The following is a 21030-nucleotide window of genomic DNA, read 5'->3' on the forward strand; positions in this document are numbered from 1 at the left end:
TGGAGGCAAGTTCAGGGTGCAACAGGTCCAAGTTTATTCACGCTCGCTGTCTGCCTGACGGCCTCAAAAGCACACTGTACTTTCTCCACCTCACGGCCCTCCGTTTCCAGAGCCGCTTCTCACACCGTACTTTACACTAGGGACATGTCTGCACACACCGTCCCCTCCTCACTCGTCGACGCTCCTGACAGGTCCGTCACTGTGGCCGCCTTAGGCCCGTAAACCAACAGCGCTTCCACTGATCAGTTGTCGTGTCAAATACGGTGTCTCACACCCAGTGCCTCGTCCCTTCTGCGGTTCTTCCTGTCAGGACCACCCACTGATGTTCTCCTCAGTCCCCCTGGTTTAGATTCTCCTCACAGCGCACAGACTGTCGCAGTCCTCCTGTCACTGGGGCTCCTCCTGGGGACTGGAACCTTCTGGAACCCTCCCTCAGTATTTATAGCTCTCCCGGTCCCCTGTCTCTGTAACCGCGCCCCCCATGTCCAACGGTTTCTAAAGCCCTAAGCTGTTGTCAAGTCCTTTGCTCACACTCCTCCCTGCCATCTAATGGTCAACCCAAGGTACTGCACGTCCACTACACTTTCCTAGCTGTTTCCCCACTGTAATAACTGACACCTACCTACACTGTGCAAACCTTTCCTTCTTCACTCTGACTAGTCCGTCCGTCCGTCAGGTCACCTTCCCTACAGATATAAGGAGGATCCATTGGAACCGTTGACGCCAGTGAGGCAAAAAAAGTTGGGAACAAAAAACGGTTTGGAGGGATATTGGACATTTAAGGGAAGCCCCTGCTAGAGTCAAGGTTAGGATAGAGATGTGATGTGAACCCTGGCCAAAATTGAAATTACCTCAAATTGTTAATTACTGGTACTGTTGCTCTAGTCTTTATACAGATGTTGCTCCAACTACTAAGGCTTACTTGCTTTTGTACAGTTATGCCATCAGGATCATCTCATCCATTGAACCTTAGAAGTGTTGTATCTTATTGTCCCTGTCCAGCACTTCCAATCTGTGTGCTGTGATTTTCTAGTGATGGGTTCATTCTTCTGCATTGTTTTCCCTCATTACACAGAGAACATTAGCTCCTTTTCCACAGATGGTGATGGTGTGCGAAGTTTAAAGCTAAACCTTCTGCTCCCAGAGATGCCTGGAGTGGACTAGAAGTCAGAGTTAAGTCTTCCGTAGAGATTGTACCTGTATCGCTAATGGAATAGACTCTAACTCCATTTAAACACTGATCCAGATTATTAAAGAGGCTTCTGTGACATTTCAAAAGTTGCATACGAGTATGGAATATTTTTAATATCCATTACTTACCCTTCCAATACCATGCTAATTCCACTGTTATGGTGGTCCCAGTTGGTTCTGCAGTAATCCGAATGGTGGATCCATCAGTAACCCAAATGCTTCATTTTGTTTTGTTTCCTTTACTCATATGATAGCTCATTATGTACCCAAATGGTTGCAATAATATGTATGCAATACCAGATTCACTGGTAGTAGTAATAAAATATATATATGCTTTATTAATTTAATACAAAATTAGTCAGAAAAATATGTAATAATCAAATCAGAAATGGAGACTCTACACACAAAGTAAAGTAAAGGTCAGCATGGATGGGAATAATATTAACATAAATAAATGTCAATATTATGTACAAAAGAGCCAAAGAACAGATAAATAATAATGAAATGATGAAACAGTGTGAAACCCATAAGGCATGCAATATTATTAAATGACACCATCCTGCTTACCCATTGTTCCCTGTGTTTGAACCACATAACCACATCCCCGACTCACGTTTCGCGTGGGCTTCCTTGGGTTCTCTAAGGCTACTTTCACACATCAGTTTTTTGCCGTCAGGCAGGATCCGGCTATTTTTAGAAAAAACGGATCCGGCATAAGTTTTGGAGAACTGTAGAAACGGATCCGTTTTTCTGCCGGATCCGTCTAGCAGGTTATATCTGTTTCCTGGGGGCTGGCCAATTGGATCTGAGCATGCGCAGACATAAAAAAACGGATCCGGTGGCTGGATCCGTCTTTTTCTGGATCCGGCGCCCATAGACTTTCATTGTGGCAAACAGCTGGAAGCGCCGGATCCGGCGCTTCCGGCTTTTTCGCCGGAGACAAAAAAGTAGCCGTTTTTTGCAGACGCCGGAATGAGACAAGTAGCCGGATCCGGCAAAAAACGGATGAAACGCAATGCGATCCGGCGCTAATGCAAGTCAATGGGGAAAAACTGGATCCGGCATTGCATTTCGCTGGATCCGGTTTTACAAAAAAAAGCCGGATCGCGCCTGATGGCGAAAAACTGATGTGTGAAAGAGGCCTTAGGTACTTGTATACTATTCATATATTATTAGGTGATATTGTTATTTTGTCTAATCCCTCTATATAACTACTCACAGTAAACAAGGTAAAACCATAAATTACACACAATATAATCATTACTGATTGTCTGCTCCACTTTAGCAAACGCGCACAACTTCATCTCTGAGCACAGCTTGAAATTACATCCTTAAAATTGCTTTCAGAATACGAGGAATTGAGAACAAGACATTGGAAACTCAACAACAGCTAGAAATTGTATTGATAATTCAAATAAGGGAATCCCAGAATAGCTATGAGTCCATGTGGACGTGATCAATAGATATATCCGGAAACCAGAGGTGGACATATCATTGGGGCAACCCATACAGCTGCACAGGGGCCCTGGAGGTAGGGGGCCACTTCTTCCTACAAAGAAAGTGAAATTGTGCAATTTGATGAGCTATTAAACTGAAATAATGTCTGTAAAACACTGTGGAATTAATGGCGCTATATAAATGGGTAAAATAAATAAATAAAGGGCCTTTGTGTTCTTGCACAGGGGCTTTCTTCTGTCTGTGTTTGCCAGGGCTGGAAACATCTTTAATAATAAAATCATAAAATCAGGACAGATTAGCTTTATCCATGGCTCGCCAACATTACCCAAATCTGTTAGGGTAAGTGCACACGTTGTGGATTACCCTGCGGATTTTTCCGCGCGGATTTTGCTAAATCTGCAGGTAAAACGACCTGCGTTTTAACTGCGGATTTAGTGCAGATTTACTGCAGATTTTCTGCAGTTTTTGTGCGGATTTCACCTGTGTTTTTACACCTGCTTATTCCTATAATTGAGCAGGTGTAAAACGCAGCGGAATCCGCACAAAGAATTGACATGCTGCGGAAATTAACCCACAGCGTTTCTGCTGCGGATTTTTCCGCAACATGTGCACAGCGTTTTTCAATTTACATAGGGTAGAATGGTACTGTACAGCGCAGGAGAATCTGCTGCGATCCGCAGGGCCAAATCCACTGCGGATCCGCAGCAGAACCCGCAACGGTGTGTGCGCACACACTGCGGATTCTGCTGCGGATCCGCAGCAGTTTTGGCCCTGCGGATCCGCAGCAGTTTCTGCTGTGTTGTACAGTACCATTAAAATCAATGAAAAACAAAAAACGCTGTGCACATATTTCAGCGCGGATTTGCTGCGGTTTCAAATCTGCAGCATGTCAATTCTTTGTGCGGATTCCGCAGCGGTTTTACACCTCCATTGTACAGGTGTCAAAGCGCAGGGCAAAACCGCAGGCTAATCCGCAGATAAACCACACGTCTTTTGACCTGCGGATCTACCTGCAGATTTTGCCAAATCTGAGCGGAAAAATCCGCAGTACAATCCGCAACGTGTGCACATACCCTTAGGCTCTGTTCACGTCAGTTTATCTTTTCCATTGTTATGTTCTGTTAATAATAGCAAACGGAGCAGATAAATTCCATTAGAATCCTATGCATTACTATGTCCCCCATCAATTAATATGGGAGTCCCTATGCTTGTAATTTATTTCTAGAAGGGAAGAAAAAAAAGTTCTGCTTGCCCTATTTTTTTTCTACACAAAGGCAAAGTGTAAACAAAAACAGAAAGCAAATGGACCTGATATAAATCAATGGGCACACAGGTATGCACAGGATGCTAGTTTAATTATCTGTTCTGCTTGTGTGTTCCAAATGGAACAGGCAAATAGAAAAGAATTGGGAATGTGAACTGAGCCTAACTACCTATGGCATAGATTCACCTATTCTAAGATAACTCACAAGTGCCTCTACAATGAAGACTGTGTAAGTTATGACATCCTTAGTAAAAAGCGAATTATAAGCATATTAAGTAGGTAGTCCCTTAAAGAATACTAGCTGAATTTTTCTAAACTCTGTGTAGAACCAGGAAGTATCTTTTCCCTGCATGAGTTATCATTAGAACTACAATGCCATGTCTATGATAAAAGGGAACAGGAAACAAGGAAGAGTGATAAAAGTTAAGTGTTGGGAACAGCTGGGTCAGAAATTGAAGAGAAAGTAAAGCTGAGCTACCAGGGAATTTGCAGCGAGTAGAATTGTAGTTCTTATGATGACTCGTACAGGGAAAAGAGACTTCTTGTTGCTACATAGAGTGTAGAAGGATTCAACTAGTCTGTTTTTAATCATGTGATGTCATAGACCTAATGGGAAAGAAAATAATTAACTGTAAGCGGAGAATGCCATATAATATGATGACTGCAATATAATAAGAAGTTGGAAGTTCTTCTTTAATAACTTTTATTTTAAGCTATAGTAATCCTACTATTTAAAGAAATCATATAATGAGTAATGACCTATCACACTATATATAATTTATTTTAGTATTTCAATATACAGCTCTAGCAAAAATTAAGAGACCACTTTCAAATGTTCAGTTTGTCTGATTTTTCTCTTTATAGGTATATTTTGAGTAAAATGTAAATTGTTCTTTTAGTCTATAAACTACTGACAACATGACTCCGAATTTCCGAGCAATAAATTTTGTATTTTTTTCTGACAAAGAAAAAATGGTCAAGATTAAAAAAATAAAACAAAACTGTGCTTTCAGACCTCAAATAATGCAATGAAAACAAATTCATAATCATTTAGAAACAACAATACTAATGTTTTAACTCAGGAAGAGTTCAGAAATCAATATTTTGTGGAATAACCATGATTTTCAATCACAGCTTTCATGAGCCTTGGCATGCTTTCCACCAGTCTTTCACGCTTCTTCTGGTGCAAAAATTTAAGCAGTTCTTTGTTGGATGGCTTGTGACTATCCATCATCCTCTTGATTACATTCCAGAGGTTTTCAATGGGGTTCAGGTCTGGAGAATGGGCTGCCCATGACAGGGTTTTGATGTGGTGGTCCCTTAATTTTTGCCAGAGCTGTAGAATGTAATTAGGAAATCACTAATTATATAGAAGACAAGTTACATTTTAAAGCATTGTTTCTATTTTTCCAGTGTGGTAATAATATCTACAGACCTGGAAAATTCCAGGAGCCAGGTAGCCATTGCGCCTTCAAACATCACTGCAGTTGCCTACCTATTAAATATCTATAGGTATTCATAAAAGGGAATCTGTCACCAAGTTTTTGCTACCTCATGTGAAAGCAGTATGCTGTAGTAAAAGTGACCCCGATTCCAACGATGTGTTAGTTTACTGGGTGCAGCAATTGTGACACAATCAGAGTTCTTAGATGTAGCATGAAGCAAAGCTTAGAAAGGTAACCCCGCTAATAGCCAATAGCAGGCTCTATATGTACATTGTCTATTGACAGTGAGCTGCTTATCACACAAAGGGGCGGAGTCAGACCAGGGCTTATGAGGCAGCTAGTCACAACAATGATAATGTATTTCATTGTAAGTAGACAATAGCACACAGCTTGATAAGTGACACATCCCTGAATTTAGTGTTTAAACCCTTACCTCATGCTGTCCTCAGATTTTATAGCAAAAACTTGCTGACAGATTCCCTTTACTGTCTAGCTAATTTATAAATGTATACAATCTCCTAGGGTGGCCTATACTGGACCTACAACCTACACAAATGCATCCAGTCCTGTAGTAGTATATCAGTAATAAGTGTTACCACCAGGGGCTAGACATATACAGCAGAAGATGCCTTTCAGGGTTGCCAACTCTCCAGCAGTGTCACATCTCAATAATCAACAGTGGTCCTTGGGTCAGTTGACTGCTTTCCAGCCCGTGGCTAAGTGATGATCAGTAGTGTGAAAAGCTGATAGTAATTGACAGGCCAGGCTTTCCAGAGTAGCTGAGCACCGCCTATAGTAGCCTGGATCAGTGGTAAGTGGTAGGGCGCTTTGTCTTGTGACTCCCGATTAGAGGAGGAGGCACCGACACCCCATGCGTCGAGACTGCATGACCGGCTTGATGCAATTAAAATGCTTATCAGGTAGTTGACGCTGGAATCTTGTGACAAGACGCTCCGTGTAGACACCAGGGCAGCGTCTCAGGGAAAGTGAGTGATGACGCGTCTCTTGTCTGCTCTTCCTTCTAGAATGTTCCAGATCTAGAGGCGAGCGTCTTCTTATTCCGCGATTTCCGTCATCATTTTATCTGCTTTAATTCACTCTTTTTTTTCCTTCGACTTCCTTGATTTTTTTTATTTATGTCCCATTCTTTGTTTCCTTCTATCTTATCACCTGCTCATTTACCCATCATTCACCCCTTTCTCTCCCTTGTTCATACATCCCTCCTCCTCTTCAGGAATAGAGGTTTTTTTCTCTTCTTTCCTCCACCGCTTCTCCTTTTCTCCCCCACCTCCTCCTCTTTTCCGCCCTCCCTCACCCCCTCTCTTCGGTACCACTGCAGGCTTCATAGAGACAGGCTGGTAGCTCACACAGTCCTGGGCAGCGAGCTGGTGGAGAGGAAGGGAGGGAGTGCGTAAAGTGTATGGTCGCCTCTGTATTCCAGGCTATTAGCCAGTTCTGTCAGTACCTTCTTCCTAAGCATCAGCTGAATTAAAACAAAGAGCATTATGCTGCAGTGCCAGGGAGCAGAAGGTGTGTTGTCAAAGCCACATCGTTGCTGCCTGTAGCGCTCACTTAGCTCAGGGAGTGCATCTTCCCAGTGCTTTATACGAAAAAACAAAAATCAGAAAAACAAAAAAATCTAACATCTCGTCCTCTTGTCCCCTCTTGTTTTATTTCTCCAGTTCCTGCCTGATTCATCCTTTTGTTCCTGCCTCTCAATCCTGCTTCACCATCCGGATAAAGAGGTATTTATACCAGTGCTTAAGTATCTTTGCAGCGTGCAAAATGCTATTGTTGTTGTGCAGAAAACAGGCAGCCCCGTGCCGCCACCTCCAACTTATTTCTGCAGGAATCTATTAGCTGCTTTGCAGCTCTAAGGCCTTTTAAATGTCTTGTAAAAATCTAATGAGCGCTTATGCTGCGCAGCCATATGCATTAACATGTTCAGCTTCCAGTGGAAAATGCAAGCGAGAGGTTAGGATGTCAATTTATTGTCTTGCATCGCTTTAACCCTTGCATGTTAACCCCTTCCACATTCGTGTGTTGCCAGCTGTGACAGGGTTAACTGATATGTATCCCGTTGTAATTTATAATTGCGCTGTCACCATTGTGGGCGATTTTTTATTTTTTTTTTCCGCTGCATCATCCTTGTATTGCAGGCAGGACTAGTAAAGGTGTAGACAGATCTGCCTGCTGAATCAGCAGCTCACACTAGGCCTTGTTTTTATATGTAAATTATGGCCGTTTCTGTGGTCGTTAAAGCCTAATTAGGATTTTATATGAAGATTCCCAACCGACCGCAGAAAACATTATTAATGGTTTGTATATATCTATATATTATGGCAGATATGTAAATGCTCTTGTATTTATATATTACGGCAGGTATGTAAATGCTCTTGTATTTATATATTACGGCAGGTATGTAAATGCTCTTTTACATGGAGGTTTATTGGATGCTAGTGTTTTAAGTAATTTGGTATTCATCATAGCAGTCATGGGTTTGTAGTAAGCCTCTATCTACTTTATTTTGCATTTCTATACTGTAAAGAATAATACATAATGCATTGAATATTGTCTGTGCAGGCTTACCCCATCCATTGCCAGTGTCCTGCCCAGTCATAATGGAATATAGTAATATTACTTTGGGTGATAGCTGCACCATCTATGAGGTCATGGTTGTAATGTGCAATAGCTGCTTTATTCTGAAACACAGTGTGAGTTCCAAGGCTGGTCAGGTATCCGTAGTTCAGTCATTGATTAATCTGGTTACTTATACAATATTAACGTCATACTGTAAATTAAGTCCAGTAGAAAATAATGAAAAAGCATTTGCCATACATGAAACATGCAAAAAATATTTCAAATGTTAGAAATTAGGCTGATCCAGACCTGACGACTCAGGGTTCGTGCGCACCACCGATTTTCTCGTATGATTTCTATCCCGGTTTTCATGGCTAGAACTCATACCTATGATATTCTATGGGGCTGTGCAGATGGTCAATTTTCTTGTCTCCGAGCAAGCGGTCCGTGGAAAAATTCAGAGACATGTCTGATTTTGATTTGAGTGATTGATCAAAATCAGCAATGCAAGTTTATGGGTCCAGGAAAAACATCGGACCGTGTCCCGATGACATCCGAGTGCGGTCCCATTTTCACTGACAGAATAAGAAGAACTGATGTCACTCTGATCAAAGACTGATCAGAATAATCCAACCGGTTTTCTCGAATGTTGGCAAAATGGGCCTGTACACCTACCCTTACAGTCAAATTCTAAAGCAGGACAGATGTCTATGTGAATAGTATAATCGTTTCATCAGAATAGACATGTAACTTTAGTTCCATGTACATGAGGTGATGATAGCCAAAATTAATGTCCCCAATCCGTGCCCAGTGTACACCTATCCAATGATCAAATAACAAATCTGGCATCGCTTTGTAGTTGATCGCATGTTTTATGTGAGCGTAAAATTATCGCTGGTTGGCAGCACCTCCCCTCGTGAAAGCGGGTGTGCGGCAATAAAGGAATGGCGGGGAACGAATGATCATGTGAACGATGATTATTGGTACCTGAAAAAAGTAAACCAGCGCCAATCACCCTCCTATATTGTCGATCAGCGATTGTTGCATGCAGTGTATCTGCCTGTATAGACGGACATTTTAGCTAGCATTACCTGTGCACTCAAGGTTCTCAAGTTTATGGCAGTCATTTAGATAATCATTTGATGGATGGTTAAGCTCTAACAATTCTACGCCAGTCATGTTCAACAGCGTGTCGCAGTTTAGGCTTAGTTTAAGGGCAGAAGCATAAACTTGGAAGATTTTTCTGTTACTATTTCTAAATACCCTATAGTTTTAAAGTGTCTGGTAGGCCATGCAATACATCCCTGAGAACTTTAATATGGAAAGTATCTTCTTTACAGACAGAGTGAGCATTGTCTTTAGTGCCACCTGTAGCCTTGATAAGATCAATGTGTTATCAGCAGGAGATTATTAGTGTAGCACTGTCAAACCTATTGCCATGTAGTTCTCCATATTCATGAGCGCTATGTAACCCCGCCCCCACCACAGATTGGCAGCTTTCTGCCTATGCACAGTGTACACCGGAAACAGCCACTCAGTGGTGTGGGTGGGGTTATACAGAGCTCAGCATTCAGCGAATCTGTAGATATGCAGCGGATAAAACGGGGGGTTTATCAAAACTGCACCATGTAGCCCAGTAAGTGTCACATCGCTGGAAACGGTCTCTGCCCCTACATCATGCCCTTGCTCAGATGGGGTAACAAAAACCTGGTGAAAGATTTGTTTTAGACAGCCTTTCCACATGACTTAGGGTATAAGCACAAACCAGAATCTCCATTTGTATTCATCTGTTTCAGGAGTTTTGCTCCTCTTCAGTGCAAATTAGTAGGACTGTTTAGACCAAGAAAGAGGCCTTTGACCAAAAATTCTTTCTAAAAAATGTCTTTTCCTACCAGGTTAGTAGTCTAAAAGTGCTCTTCTGTCTTAAATAGCTGTCAACTATTCCAATTCTTCCATACACACTTTGGCAGATAGGGAGAGTAAAGTACACTACTAACAGTGGCTCAACTCCACACCGACCAAAAGGATTAAGTATTGAAAATCAACACAACTGATCCTTATTTCCCCAAACATCGTCTGTCGGAGACAGGCAGTAGACCCCCATGCACATCACATGGTCAACTCTTCTTTCAAGATAGGCAGCTCTGAATGCCTTTTCTCAAATGTCTATGACATATACTACATAACTACATATTCTATTGTTTGCCCTAAGTTGTCACAGTAGTCACAGTAAACACTCTCTGTAGACATGGGGATAACATGTAAAGGAGAACTTCCAAAAGATAAGTCTTAATAACAGAGCTCCCATTGGTTAGCATTATAAGAAAGGACATTGTGCGAATCAGAATCTTAATCTACAACAATGTGTATATGATAATTATGATTATTATGTATTTTTGTGGCCAGCGATTTTGATCCACATAATATTCATCAAGAATTTTGACTAGAGGAGATTCAGCGTCAAGCTTTCAGAACCAGAAGGATTAGACACAATTCACGCAACCATGTAGACTTGCTCGTAAGAAGGAGCTAAGCTATAAAAGGTTAATTAAACATAAAATAAGACAGCCAATTATACAATTCATTGGCTTGTATGAAAATCCTTTCATAGGTTCCCATAATTAGAGATCTTGTGATAATGCGGTACTGGGAGCGGACTTGTTTTTGGATCTATTGGCAGTAGTCCCATCGATGAAGAAAACAGTTTCTGCCCAACCCAATATGGCTCTTTATATGAAACAATAGATTGTATTTAACTTCAGAATCAAGTCAGAAACAATAGGCTGTAAGGTTAATATCCCAATGTCAGAAGTTGAGAACACACCACTTGATCTCTTATTTCAGCTTTTGGAAGTTCTTCTCTTAAGACCAAGTACATGACTCTAGGCAAATTTTGAAAGTTTCAGAATGTTTATGCCCAACCACTTTTATTATTATAATAGCTACTAGGCAAACACAATGATCAATGTGGCTTTAAAACAAGAATGACCTCTGCTTTAATTTGTCAACTTGGATAATACTTATTTATAATCATGTTTTGACCAACAAAACTATAAGTTCTCCTTCTTCTAGATGTCCCTTGAATCAGATGCTGCCATACTGAACCGTTCATCCAATGATAATTTACATCAGATTTCGTGAGTCTGCAGTTGGCACCTCTTAGTGGCAATTTTAACACAACCACAAGTGTCTGAGTGAATATATTCACTGTGGAAAAGAAAGCAGATGACATGTGTTAATTATATCCAACACTAGCAGTTAGTAAGAAACAAAGTACCGGTTCTGTATTGCTGTCATCTCTGTACAAAACCACCTCTAAAAAGAATTTTCATCTTTGATAATGAATAGTTGACATAGTGTTGAAGAAAACACTAGTCCATCAAGTCAAACCTACAATTCTAGAGTTTTCACCGAGATAAAGCTGAAAACCTTTAGAAAACAGGTGCCAATTGCCTTATACTAGGGAAATAAAACATTATTTGCAGACTCAAAACCCAGAGATCTCAGTAAATCCCGGATTAACATCCCATCTCCCTTACATATAGGGCTTCTCATAGCTGCTCAGTCAATTGACCAACCCCTTGTACGAGGATTTTTTGTGGATGTTCTGTCTTATGTTGTTAGGCGCATCATATAATATTGAGAAAGACCTATTTTCCTTGTCTGGTGTGAATTGACACAGTTGTGAACCTTTCATAAAGGCAGATTACACAAACGGTGTGGAGCCCCTGGAGGGGGCTTTATTTATTCCTCCTCACACCTATTTCTCTGTCTCTCACTTCTCACCATTTTGTTGCTCACTCCTACTTATATTGTAAGTATTTATACGATGGGTTATTTAATTTTCTTTTGTCTACTGTTGTTTATTTTGCTTTGCTACTCAGTTCCTTTTCTCTTCTATTTTTTGGGGTTCAGTTACTTGCCATTGCATGGCTTTTTCTTTCTTTTGTTTTCCTTTGTGTTTCTCTTATGTCCAACCTGCTGGTTTCACTGGAGAGTCACAGAAATATCAGCACAGTGTAACAATGAAAATCCATTAAAGCAAAAGACTAATGTCCTGCACAGTGTACACGAACACAAACACAAAGTGTTTACTGCCAGCACCTGAAAGTGCGCGGCCAAGTGAAGCAATATTAATATAATTTTACAATGTTACTTATGCATTATAATATGTGATTCTTTTATCATACTATATGTCTATCTACTACATCACACAGACCTTGTACAATTCACTTAATATTTTTTCATTGTGATTAAAATAAAGCAAATTTCAGTCATTCTTGCCTATTGGGTCTTAAAAATAATTTCTATTCTGTTCTCATTATGTAGCTAGAACCAATACTGGGTGCAATGAAGCTTAGATGTCATACAAAAGTCAATGATAAAAGTAGACATGCTATTTTTGAGGTTGCAGAATTTTCTGTAACAAACAGTTCTGTAGAAATTTACAGAAAATAAGTTACGGTAATTTCCTTCTCTTTCTTACTTTCTATCTGTCAGGTGGTATAGAGAGGTGGGGCTTATTAAAGAGGAGGAGCTTAGCATTTCTGGTTTTCTGTTTGGTCAGAACAGTTAAGTATGGCTAGAATTTTTTGTGTATATTCTGAGATTACAATAGCAACTAGAGCAGGCTCCAAAGTTGTCCATAGTAAAGTGGATCTGTTAACCGAATATGTTGTTCGGGCAGAATGAAACCACTAGTAGTAGTAGTAGTGATAAGCAGATCAGGCAAATTTCAAATTTGCACGTACGTGTGGATTTTTCAGGAAAATTCAATAAGCAGAGAAGTTGTTCTCCATGATATGAGTGTCCATTATTTTTATTTAAAGTATCTCCAGACTCCAGGGCATAAAAAATGTAAGATCTACACCATCACCTGTCTGGTCCTCATCGCATCTACTAGTCTCAGACACAGGTGCCAATTCTAGTGCCTCTTCATGCTAAGCCAGGAATTTAGACTCTGATGACGCCCAGGACAGTTCTGTGCAAGGGAACGCAAGGTCACTGTTCTGCCTTCATACACGTTGACATGGTGTGCACTCTAGCATACAACATAAACCACTGCTCTGTCTTCCAAAATAAGCAGACCATTCTCTGTAGTCTAACTTGTTTATTGGTGAAGAGTATAGAACATGCGGTAAAACTATAAAAATTACAAACGACATCGGTAAGTATTGGGCAGATTATCACACAGCTAACACAATTACAGGAAGTATACAGTGTGATGCAAACTTTACATAGAAATACACAGGTGTCTAATTACATCTGCTGAGCTCTGGCTGCCATACAGTTAATAACATCTCTGTAACACTGCATTGCAAGAAAATATATTAATCTTACCAGATATGCTTTACCCTGATAACGAACTCAAGTTGGGGAGTTACAGGAGGACAAATAAATACGTGCATCCCATGAAATACACAGAAGAAAATGGCATCTTCCTTATCCCAGAATACATTGCTTCAATACCACAATGCAACACTGTTAAAGACACAGGCTATAAAGCTATTTAAGACACAGCTATAAATTCAGCCACCACTAGATGGTGCTAACTAAACCAGCACATAATACAAACATATTCGCCCTATATTCAAAGGGCAGAACAGTTACAATGTCATGAAGTGATAAAGTGCGACGCGACCTTGTGTTCAAATGCACGAGAACACCCAGGGCTCATCAGAGGTAGTAGTCCCAGCCTAGCATCAAAGGGGATTTCAACACTTATGGCGGGGATATGAAGATGTGACGAGGATCAGCCAGGTGATGATGAGGATCGAGAGGACCAAAGAGATGAGTGGTAAAGGTGAGCAGAAGTTTTCATTTTATTTTTTAATCTTTAATGGCTCTTTTTGATTCAGCAAATTGATGGCCATTTTGCTGAATCCTTGTGGATGTGAATTATAAAAAAAAATTGGCAACTGCTGATTTTTTTAATATTCAAGTAAAATTAAATTCCCCTTGAATATATTCGCTCTTCTTTACCTAGTAGCCAAGATGGGCACATAAAATATGTCATGTCATTTGGCTACTGGGAGTGCTGAAATAATAGCACCTAATGCATAGTTAGAGTCTTTTCATAAACTATTCTCTCCAATCATTCCTGCATCCTCACCCACCAATCTTACCTCTTGGGACAGTGATTGATTGGTTGCTATATTTCCATATTAAGATAGCAGAGCCACCTTAATGGGCAGCTATATATATATATATATATATATATATATATATATATATATATATGTGTGTGTGTGTGTGTATTTATAGACATATGGAGGCATTTTAACAATATTTTGAAATAACCAACACTTTTTCTATGTAACAGGGCACTCTTAATTGTTTGCAGGTGCCCTCTTTTTCTGAATCTGTTTGGTTTCACAACCCAAATATGAACCCAGATAGTTTGTTTTAGTTTGAACTTCTATTTCTGTCACTTTCTGTAGCTATACCCTTATCTGTAATAGTTTAGTACTGTTCACATAAAACACAGGTTGAGTTGATGCAGCTTAGAGAAGACCTGCCATTTACTATAAATATATATATATTTTTATCTTTTGTAAATAACACCATTGTCCTAAATCTGTCACTGTTGACTTTTTGTTCATGCACTCCTACATTCAAAAGATATGACCTTCTTCCATGTATATAACTCTAGTATTTTTTTGCCATCTGGGATCGTCCTGAAAACTCCCACAGAGAAGAGTTGAGGACCATGCCCTCTTAGATAAAATCACAGGATTTACATACATAGTAGATTGGGCCATACCTCAGGAATAAAGAGGGGCAGCAATAACACAACAACAACACCAAATTAAGGAGAGCAACAGCATCTACACCAGGGGAAAAAATACGTACTTATGGTAAGTGACAGTTCTTCTTGAAATTGTAACAGAATGTAGTCATAAGATCATCACTGGACCGCCACTAGGCAAAAACCCTTTTCTGCAATCAGTTGTTGTGAACAGATGTCAAGGGAAATAGCCGGTGAGGTGAAAAGAATTATAGATGCTTCATTTGTGACTCGCCTCAAGGACCTAACAGCAAATAAAATGTAACACCTTATTCTCTCCTGAGAAATAGGAAGAAACTGTACTATATACATTAAGGAATATGTAGACACAATATTTGTAATATCCATGTCAGTACATGCTCCATCTATTTCAGCCTCTATTGCAGTCAATAATTCAGAATTTCTGTTTAACTTTCTTGAATTTGTGTTGCGGTCCAGTCATGAAGCTTGGGGGTTATTTCTTATCTTTGGTTTAGTATTGAACCTCTACTGTCATACTTTATAAACTCCTGACTCTCTGTTTTCCTCTACCAGTTATAAGTACTGTTTTACCTGGTCCACACCCTTGTTCTCTGCTCCTGCTGTGTTACTGCTGATTTCTGTTTCTCACCGTCACTTGTTTTCTTACTGTTCTTCTGCCTGACGTTTTTCCTCTAACTAATCCTTATCTTATTCTGGCCTTGTAGACATTCACTACCAGCCTGCTCCATCGACTAGCAGCTACTCTATTGCCTCAACCCTGCATAATTCCAAGTCCCTGTACAAGGTTCAAAGGGTGGAGGCCAGGGATCTCCTCAGTCCTGATAGACGGAATAGCTGGTGTAAAGCTTGCCCATGGCAGCTTTATTTAGAGCTACTAGGCTCCTACATATAGATCAACTTTACAACGTTATTACATTACTCCCTGAATTAGACTCTATTTATACCATGTTTATAAGTTAAGTAAGAAGAATACTTTTGATTCTGTAAGAAAGTGTTCAAAGATATCAATGAGAAACTCAAAAGGGTGTCCATTAATTGTATTAATTCTTACCTTGTTGGTATTTTAAAAGTGACATCCACTAACAACCATTATTCAGCTAAAGTAGGGGTTGTCATCAAGCTTGTCCAATCTGCTCAATGGCAAATTTACATAATGATACAGTAATACATTGGTATTAAGGAGTTATAATTTTGCTTTTATTCTAGTGCATGAGACATTCAATGTATCTCTATACCTCTGAATGAAAGAGGTAAATGAAGTTTTTTCTGGCAGATTCCATCAGATGGTGTTTCTCCAGAGTTGTGTTTCTATGGAATGCTCCTTCTTAAGATATGGTTTGCAACAGAGTATACATGACTCCACACAGTGCAATTTTGGTGCTGTGTACCTTTGTAAGCTTCTGTACAGATGCTGTTTAATGCGACTACTCCGGAAACAAATATAACCAAGAAGCCACTCAACAGAATTTGTAACGACTTGACGAAAGAGAACAATTGATCCTTTATTTACTGGTATATTTTATTTTAGGTAAAAATGTTTTTAAGAGAATGCTTTGTGCAGAGTTTCCCTACTGTGTGGTCAGTAACAATACATAGTGCAAATCAAGCAGTATGAATTTCACCGGAGGGAAGCGTTGTCCTTTTTACATGCACTGCACCAAATACTCAGATACATTGCAAAGCTTTGCTTTTTTATCTGAGCATATTATGAAATGAGCTCTAAAATGGCACGGTTTGTAGATAAAAAGATAAGGAGTTGTTGATCTGTATAACTTTCTACCCACTAAAATGTAGTCCTTCATCCTTATCACACTCCTTGTCTTAAAGAGAATCTGTCAGCAAGTTTTTCTATTTATTCTGAGAGCAACAAGTGAGCCTAATTCCAACGCTGGTCATTTAGTTTACTGGGTGCATCAGTTGTGACACAAGTGTTTTTAGATTTAGCATGAAGCAGACCTCCGAAAGCCTCATCAGGCTCTCAGTGTACATTTTATTTTGATGCTACGTTGCTAATAGGAGCAAAAAAAAAAATATTCCTGTATTGCTGGTTTTTGTTCATTCTGCCTCCCAAAAATTGTATTAGAAAGCAAAAAAATCAAAAAACTTTATGTGCCCGGAAATGGTACCAGTAAAAACGTAAACTCATCCCTCAAAAATCAAGCCCTCATAGACTGTCCGATGAAATATGGAAGAACTATAGCTCTCAAAATATGGCGATAAGTTTTTTGCGATAAAAAGCATTTTTTAACTGTGTGATAGCAGCCAAACATAAAAACTGATATAAATCTGATATCAGTGTAATTGCACCAACCCGGAGAATAAAGTCGTCTAATCAATTATACTGCACGATGAACAGCATAAAAAATAAATAAAACCAATTCTTAACCTGCGGTTGATTTGTTCATTCTGCCTCCCAAAGATCGCAGTAAGGCTCAGCTCACAGTTATCTCCTGCTCTACACTGAGCACTTATACCAGGGTTTTCGTGTAAATCTCTGAAATACGTGATTCAGATGGAACCCTCAGTGTGAAGGTTCATTATAATGAGGCAGATGGAGGCACTGTGGACGCTGTCTGGCCTGTTATCTGAAAGTGTACGTCTTTTTAGGCATGCATAAAAGCGAGGTTTGCCACCCTTTTGTGCACTTCTGAAAATAAGCACAACGCTGAACAGAGGCCAGAAGGAGTCCAGAGTAACTCTGCCGTCTCATTATAGTGAATGGATTCCTCAGGTTTTCATTTGAATCGCGCCACTCAGAGATTTAAATGGAAGCCCCAATGTAAGTGCTCAACATAGAGCACAGAATAAATGTGATCCAAAATGTTATGTTAAATGCTCACAACAAAAGATTCAAATCATTCCACAAAAATTCAAGTCCCCACTCAGGTCTGTTAACAGAAGTATAAGGAGATTTCAAGTTACTGGTAGTACAAAGGCTCTGGAAAAGTGGAATGGCGCCTCGCCCCCCCAAAGTAAATTTAGCAAATTCTGCACTCCCATGTCTTCGGATCTGCAGTGTGCCTAAACCATATTTAGTGTCCATATGTTTGGCATTTCTGTAGTGACGAGAGTCCACCTAATTTATGGGTGCGTGATTCAAGAAGCATGAGATGGGCATAATGTACTGGGCATTACAACGTACTGATCACTACAACGGCAGTTTGAAATTTTTACTCAGCAGCATCCATTGTTGCTTGTTTCTGGAAAACATCATAGGAGTAAAAATCTCCACTACATCTGTAGATAAATTGCCAAAGGGAGATAATTTCCAAAATGGCATTACTTGAGGTGGGATTCTGCTCTTCTAGCACTTAGAGGCTCTGTTTATGGCGTCTGCCAATTATTCTAGGAAAATCTGTGCACCAGGAGGCAAATAACGGTCCTTCCCTCCTGCCCTCCTGAGTTTCGCTGTATGGCTAAGCAGTACTGTACAAACTCATATGGGGTATTTATACATTCAGAAAAAATTGTGTGACAAATTTTGATGACATTTTTACCCATTTCTCTGTGTAAAAATCTAAAATCTGTGGCTAGAACAAATTTTTTTGTGGTACAAAGATGCATTTTTCTTCACTGCCCAAAGGTATGTTGCTGTACCACACCTGTGGTGTCCATTTGATGACTGCACCCCTAAATGAATTCTTTTTGACATGTAGTATATAAAATGGGGTCACTTATGGGCAGTCCTGTTGTTCTTGCACCTCAGGGGCTCTCCCAGTGGGTCATGGCACCCTCAAACCATTCCAGCAAAATCTTAACTCCAATATGGTTCTTCTACCCTTCTGATCTTTGCACTTTGCCTCAAAAGTACTTTTCAACCACATATGTGGTATCGGTGTACTCAGGAGAAATTGCATAACAAATGTTGGGGTCCATTTTCTCCTGCTGTCTTTGTGAAATGAAAACATTTAGGGGTGAAACAACATTTTTGTGGGAAAAATATATGTTTTCATTTTTAAATTTCTGTGAAGCACCTGGGAGTTCAAGGTGCTCACCACACATCTAAATAAATTCCTTGGGGGGTTTAGTTTAAAAATTCGGTATTTGTGGGGGTTTTCCATTGTTGAATCACATCACGGGCTCTCCAAACGTGACATAGCATTCACTCTCGATTCCAGACAATTTCGCGGTCAAAAGGTCAAACGATGCTTCTTCCCTTCCAAGCCCTGCCATGCACCCAAGCAGTTGTTTACCCCCACATATGGGGTGTTGGCATAGTTAGGAGAAATTGCACAACTAGGGATGAGCGAGTATACTCGTTAGGATTCGGTACTCGGCGAGTAATGCGGTACTCAAATCCTGGTGTAATGTCACGTGTGACTGGATACACCGCCTCCAGCAGGGCGAATTTCGATAACACCCGTGAACCTGGATACACCTCCTCCAGCAGGGCGAATTTAAACAGAGTTAAGGGAAACACCGGGGAAACCGTTACAATGGAGGGCCCTGCAATAGGGAACGGGGACGTGGAGACCTCCTGCACTCCCCTGAGTCAGTGTCCCTACACTCCTGACGATCCCTAGGCAGGTTCCGCACCTGGCGATGAGCTGGATACCTTAAATCCCTAGCTCGCCCTGCACCTATCCCTTTCTAGTGAATTGGACGGTGCAGAAAATAATCCCACCACTGCTCTAATACACACACAAGGAAAGTCACAAACAGGGAAAAACACCACTTAGCTTTGCTCTGTTGCTATTGCTCTCAGCAACAGAGTACAACACCAAAGTTCAGCTTCACCCTTGAAGCTCGATACCTGAATTCAGCTTCCGCCTGAAGCTATTACACCAGAGCTCCCCTGAGCTGCCAGGAACTCCTCTCTGTAGTTCCTTCCTTCACCAGACTTGGTTGGAAATGAGCAATTTCGCCAAAAACGAGTGAGTGATACCACCTGCAACTCATTTATAGGTAGGAGCCAGGGAATCACACCTGCTTCATAATCACGTGCAATAACACTAGCGGCCACCGGGGGCAACGAAACTAAAGTAACCAGAGTGCAATGACCCTAACGGCCACCGGGGGCAAAACTAGAACTGAAACAACCACAGTGTAATGACCCTAATGGCCACCGGGGGCAAAACTAACTTTAACTTTAAACAAACAGCTTAAAGGTAAAAAAAAGGTTACTTGTGCAAAATCTGTCATCATCCAACCTGGATCATGACTGTACCCTCCCTCAATGAGGGGCCTCTGGACCCTCAAGACCGCTCTTCACCAAAAAAACCACCTACAGTGGGGACGCCTGGATTCAGAGTTCACCCCAACAACTACCTGAACTTCAGGTTAATGACAAACGAGCACTGCTGGTATTGGCAATGTATGTTCCGGAGGCACCACCCATCTCCAAAGCGCCGATCTGGAGAACGAGAGAAGTATGGGCAAGTCTGTGGGTAACTCCAGCTGGTTAGTCTCCGGGCCCTGGATAGCCAACACCAGATACGGCCGGATCACCTGAGAATTCCAGACCCCCGCAACACACTTCCACTGGATGTTTTTGGTGGCCACCCATACATGCTCGTTCACACACAGGTCCGGACCTGAACGTTTATTGCCACACATTCGTTTGTCACAATACGGTGAACTCTTTCTGGAACTGACAACAGAGACGTCTGTCCCCCTGTGTCACCACACTCACACCCCCGCAATTCACCAAGGGATACACCACCCTCCAACCCCTCCCACTACGAGGTCTGCGCCTCTCAGGGTTGGCTAATGGCGGGGGTTGAGCCTTGCCCCTACTCTCCTGCAGCACCTCAGCTGCTACATCTGGAGAGGAAGGGGGCCATTATAGAGAGACGGCAGAGACAGTAGCCCCTAGGCAGCAGCCCTCACACGACTGTTCCCAGCTGACTACTTCCCTAGTCCGCCAATCTAAGACCAGGTTGTGTTTTTTAGACCAAAGGGTGTCCAAAACGATAGGTGCTAGCTTTCCCTCCAAGGCGTAGTATGACTGGGACTCATGTTGATGTCCACTATGCAGCATAATGTTTTCTACGACTTGGTTTAACACCCCCTGGCTCAGTGGGACAAAGTCAATGGCCTGGACGCTAATGGGTTTGTCCGGTGCCTCACACCACAGACCATGAGTCTGGACAAACTGAGCATCCACCGGACTGACTACTGCTCCACTGTTAACAAGCACCGGTATGCCCTCAGGTACCTCGCCAACCATCACCTCTGCTGACATAGTACCTTCTGAGGGCGAGGAGGAATTATATACTCCCAGGTCGTCTTCCTCCACACGACCAGGGGGACACGGCTTCTCTGACAGTACAGAAGTTTTGGCGTGAGCGCCAAGGACTAAATCATTAGTCTGCTCACTACAG

At 41.1% G+C, this 21030-nt stretch overlaps 1 protein-coding gene across 14 annotated transcripts in view; it reads left to right on the plus strand.

Moving 5' to 3' along the window:
- Positions 1–21030, plus strand: part of MAP2 (microtubule associated protein 2) — a 344963-nt gene that overhangs the window by 138987 nt on the left and 184946 nt on the right. For 11 of the 14 annotated variants that reach the window (XM_073551582.1, XM_073551594.1, XM_073551580.1 and 8 more), the window contains one exon: positions 7041–7103. The exons of 2 other annotated variants lie outside the window; for them this stretch is intronic. The gene's annotated coding sequence lies outside the window, so the exon portion shown is untranslated. Of the gene's footprint in view, positions 1–6694; positions 6889–7040; positions 7104–21030 lie in introns of those variants that run through there. One more of the 14 variants, XM_073551583.1, reaches the window with a different exon arrangement.

This window comes from Dendrobates tinctorius, unplaced genomic scaffold (genome assembly GCF_039654945.1).
Source record: "Dendrobates tinctorius isolate UK_male_01 unplaced genomic scaffold, ASM3965494v1 ptg000177l, whole genome shotgun sequence".
Lineage (NCBI taxonomy): Eukaryota > Metazoa > Chordata > Amphibia > Anura > Dendrobatidae > Dendrobates > Dendrobates tinctorius.